Source organism: Salvia hispanica, unplaced genomic scaffold, assembly GCF_023119035.1.
Source record: "Salvia hispanica cultivar TCC Black 2014 unplaced genomic scaffold, UniMelb_Shisp_WGS_1.0 HiC_scaffold_180, whole genome shotgun sequence".
NCBI classification, from domain to species: Eukaryota; Viridiplantae; Streptophyta; class Magnoliopsida; order Lamiales; family Lamiaceae; genus Salvia; species Salvia hispanica.
In genome coordinates, this window is record NW_025951894.1 from 7,602 (window position 1) to 13,000 (window position 5,399).

Sequence of the window (5,399 nt, forward strand, 5' to 3'; positions counted from 1 at the left end):
GTAAAATTAGATTGCTCATTTATATATAAACTTCAGACACACATATTTTGACCGTTAAATATAAATTTTCAAACATCATGTCCAACTTTAGATAAAATGAAAGCACAACATCAATAGATAAAGATAATTGCTTTTTTTGGAGGAAGAAATAAATACATACTACTAGTATAATTTATTATTAAGACAAAAAATTGGTAAGCACACAAAATAAAATATTTCAACGTCACTTGTTTATATGATCAGTATAAAGATTAAGGAGTAAGGTTTATGAAAAATCAAAAATAAATATTAATAAATAAATATAAGTTCGAATCGGTACAAGCTTGGGGGTGTAGCTCATATGGTAGAGCGCTCGCTTCGCATGCGAGAGGCACGGCTTCGATTCCCGCACCTCCATTTTACTTTCTTCTATCTTTCAAACTTATTATTGCACATTAGCCCAGGGAGTATATATTTTGCAATGCGCTTTTTTTATATCTCATTTCTTTCTACGGTTCTACCCCTAAATTAATCAATTCAATATTACTTTTTACAAAATTTTATACTTCACAATTCATATTTATTTAAATTTTGAGTTTTTAAAAAGTTATACTACTCTTGAATTTATTAACTCCAATAATCAATTATTCAATTATATCTAACAACAGTACATTAAATTTTTTTCAAATAGTATTACCTTAATTTGATTCAATAAACTTTATTTTAAATTTTAACAACGGCATAATTGAAATACAATAAATAAAAAGAACGTGGAAAAAATGAAAGTAGCACAAAAAATAGGACAATAATCTCATCCAGACTACTAGTTAATCTTGATAAACTTTAAGTTGAACAAATCTAAAGAATTTATACTCAACAGCCAATAAGCATTTCTTCCTTTTGTGTCCATTATATTGACTTTCAACTTTCAAGAAAACATTTACACGATGAAGGCAACTCCAACGCATTACAAAACAAGGTTGTTTTATTTTGAACTGCTGAAAAAATGAAAATGTAAAGAGGGGTGTTTGTGATGGAACTCATCATTTAGACCAGGCTACATTATCAATCTCGCCTTGCGCAGCTCTGTACAGCTCTAATCTCTTTGCAAGAGACACACGCCGCTGCATAATGGCTGGATCCTCGTCCAACACCTTAGCCAACTGTCGTCCCTGCAATTGTAACTTGTTAACCAACCAATTTTACACTTTCATAATCAAAACCACCTTCTATCATTACTTGGCACGGATTAATACCTCTTTTTGCCTAATTCTGCGAAGAAATGATCCAGCAGGCTGCGTTTGGCCTCGCGGACTTGACAGTAAACCACCGACTTTGGTATGGAATTCCTCAGGCCAGCACAGGTCGCGTTCACGTAAGACAACACAGTTGCTCCTGTGCATACATACAAATCATTCATTTATGATCAAACTCAGAGAGACCAATATTGTTAATTCTGTCCTCACCGATTCTTCTGAGGTAGGAGTCGTTATATCTGTCGAAAATGGAATGTGTTGGATTGCCGCCTTTCTCAACATCCTGGGAAGCTTGGGAAGAAATCACGGTTAAGTAACTGCATTCCATTTCTACTAGCTGCAGAGTTGCTCTCTTGCTTTCTTCCTTCATCCTCTCTAACGATTCCACGGCCGCCTTGCCGACCTCCATTCTCAGAGAAGGGTACTGCTTCAGCTCCTGCATGCACCCAACTATCAATTAGCATACCAAGGATATTCAACATTAATACCACTTAGACTGAGTTCTGGTTTTGCACACAAGTTTCATATGATTTTGTTAACGAGTAGGATTCCGGCCTAATTTAGAGCTAACCTCGGTCGCCTGAAGATCCAAGGTGGCCATATCAGTCGACATTATTGATCAAATGACTCAAATTGCATGTGGTTAAATGAAATCGGATTGAATACGATCCATCTGTGTAGCAAAATTAAATGAAATTGAAAGTTCGATCGACAAGTTTTATAAGTTGGTGTGCAAAACTAGAATTTGGTCAAAGTTCAGCAATTTACAAGCTAGTATTATTCTTCAACGAGACTATTGACTTACAGCAGTCTCGTTGATGGACTTATGAACTAGCTCCTTCAGTATTCCGTGAACCTGAAAACAGCAACAGGACTTAAATGTGTTTCTATATAAAAAGAAAGAAAAAGAAGGAAGGAAGAGGTGAGAATGAAGTGTTTACAGCATCAACAACTGCCTCTGCAGGACCTTTGATCGTGATCAAGGCGGTTTCAATCAGACGCTGGTAACCTTGTTCAGGTGCTATAAGATGAGGTTTGATATCCATCAGCTTCAGTAATTAACTTCCTAACATTCTCCAAGGCAAGATGCTTGTCAAACTGCAATCGTTTCAGCGCAGCAGGCAGTTGGTTGTCGAAGACGCTGTATATCTTATCACCACCTGGTCGACTATAGTATCATGTCACAATAAGTATAGTGAGTGAGTATAGAAAAGAGAAAGGTAATGAATAGTACAAGATGCAGATGCAGTGCTTACACTCCATCGAGATGTTCTTTGAAGATCCCATCAAATACGCGGCAGATCTCCATAATCATGTACAACTTACCCTGCAGTAGGCAGTAGCATTAAGGGGTTAGTAGAGGAACGGTATTCAGAAGTTTAGAACACAATCTCGAAGAGCAATGAAGGTGATAGATACTCACCCCGGCATCAGTTGCAATGGGCCTTCCTAGACGACTCAACTCAGTTTCTAGATCAATTATGGTTTTGTTGATGAGGGACTGAAGGCTTGGAATTCGAGATTTGATAACAGCTTCCAAGTGCTATCATGAAGAAGCCCAAAATAAGTCTAATAAATTATAATGTAGGAACTTAACTTTGATAGAAGGAACAAATGGAATAACTCGAACAAGAGAAAAGACAAATAGATCAAGCATGTTTCAGGCTAAAGGAAAAGACATCACTTCAGCATTCTTGGCCCCATTTAAAGGCCACAGAATTTCACTTTCAAGTATTTTGCTAAGAAATTTTTTTGGTTTAATTTTGTCAAGACTATATAAATGTCTGGAAAGCAACAAGAATTGACTCAACATCAGCTAGTTCTTTATTTTTCTTACTCTGGATAGAACTTTCCTAGATGTTCAGAACCCATCCTCTGAGTAAGATGGCTGTATTCTGGGTTTCAGAGAAATATTCATGCTCTCTACGCCTAGCGGCAATCATGTCAACCTTTTTGTTAATGCAGCTTGAGACCTGTTAACAACACCAATCCATGGAAACTGCAGCTTATACGCTCTTCCTTCCAGGATCTAGAATACATGAAAGTGTTCAAATATGTCAAAAAATTTTAAGTAACTCAATTATGATAGAAAAGTCATAGGAACCTATAGGAGGTGTAAAATATATAATACACATACATATAGCTGCAGGCAAAATCAACAGAGAAATATTGGATAATGTAAGTTATCATCAAACACAATGGTCATTGCCTCTAGATTGCAAGTTGGAATGTATGTAATTGATCAGGAGTAGTACTAGTATCCAGATATAGATTGAGCAGGAGCAATTAATTCAAGCAAGAAAGGACAAACTACTAGTTTTCTATACGACAGGACAGCAATGAAAAATAAAAGGCAAGCTTTAAATACACAGATTCCTCTCTACTAATACTGGATAATATACAGTGAAAGTAGTGGTCAGCCATTCTACACTTACATCTACAGCATCCGTACCCTTGTCCATGAGATCAATCTTTGTCAAAACTCCAAATGTTCTCTCACCAAAAAGGTAAAAGTACAGATGTTAGAAAGAAATAGGAATGAAAAACCTTACAGAGTAGAATGACGGATCATGCTCAAGTAGTAATGATGCATTCATAGGGATGAATCCACAGTATGTCATACCTTTTGGATCCACTTCACGGGATATCTTAATAGCATCAGATGTTGCAAGATCTTGGTTGGCAGGAGAAACTGCTAAAATAATACAGTTGGGCTGCATTTGGTGGATTTAAAAAAAAATAAACTGATGAAGCAGTCAATTTTTGTACTGAAAATAAAACTTAATACAACAATGGCTGAAAAAAGGGAAGAAGAACAAAGCTGAATGTCTTGGGCATAAACATAGAACTCCATATTAGTGCAAACAACGATTATATTGCTTCTAAGTTCTAAGCTTGGTGCAAAACTGAAGAAAAATGACTTTTCTTTTCAATTCTAAATTTGATAGAAAAGGAAAATAAAAGACTGTAAATCCTTCTAATGCATGACATTATTAGTGCAACATCAATAAGTATAACAGGCCTTTTTACAGATGTGGAGCAGTAATGAACTACTTTCTGATTTCACTTATGGCAAAAAAACGCATATTATGAAATACCTTCTCAATATAAGACCGCACCATGTTCTCAATATCCATCACAATGCTTTCTGACTGGCCCTCTATCATATGCACATATTTAACATTTGGTTATTCCCAACTGTGTGTATACGCGATAAAAGAGTAGTATCTCCAGATTACATGATACATTTGAAGGGAAAACTCACCAACAGCCACTTTTGTAAGGCCAGGAAGATCAATTAATGTCAAATTCACAACTGCAGTTTCAAGATGCACACAAATTAGTTCTAACTAGATATATAAACAAGGAGTAAACAAATCCATATAATTCTAAAAGATTACATTTAAATTCATATGATAGAGGATGAGGAAACTATAGATTCAATCCAATGCTTTTTACTTTTTACTGTAACTTCAGATCCAAATTTTAAGCAGCAATTTTACCAACCAACAACTCTACTACTTCTTTAATAATGTACTATAAGATACTGTGATTCTAATGTCCAAATTATATTCTTCTCCTTGTCTTCCCTCACCTTCTATGTCCGGTTATTACAATAGAACATGTGACTGCATTATATGCAGTCATTTGAGATAAATCTGTAATGTTGCTAGGCTGAAAATTATTTGATGTGAATCCGGATGCACACATGAAATGAGAAGGACCTACTTTGGATGTGAAAAAAGGATATTACTACAAAAGCAGAACAACTGAATTTCAATAGCAGAAATGACCAATGGCAGTTACAGACTCACCATTAGGGAATATATGCTGAGATATATAGGAACTGCTGATATTTGTTTACTGCGTCCTGTCTCACGGTCAGTCTCATCTGCAATCTCCTTTACCACAGCAGCTAAACAAAGCAGATCATCGTCAATGGTCAGCATATGTTTACATGCATTCACACATACATAACATAGATCTATAACTTATATGCAAGTGAAAGGCACAAAGAGTCTTCTATAACTCTCACGAAATCCGTGTATTTCTTCCTAGGAAGATGTCCAAACTCTGCATATTCTCGACCTTCATCAATCCGATGAAGCTGCACACAAGTGGACGTCGAGTGACAATACCTGTGTTTTGCAAACTAAATCAATT

The 5,399-nt window shown here is 35.9% G+C and overlaps 1 pseudogene; it reads right to left on the reverse strand.

The window, feature by feature from the left end:
* Window positions 1–972: 972 nt before the first annotated feature.
* Window positions 973–5,378, reverse strand: LOC125198658 (annotated as a pseudogene).
* Window positions 5,379–5,399: the final 21 nt, after the last annotated feature.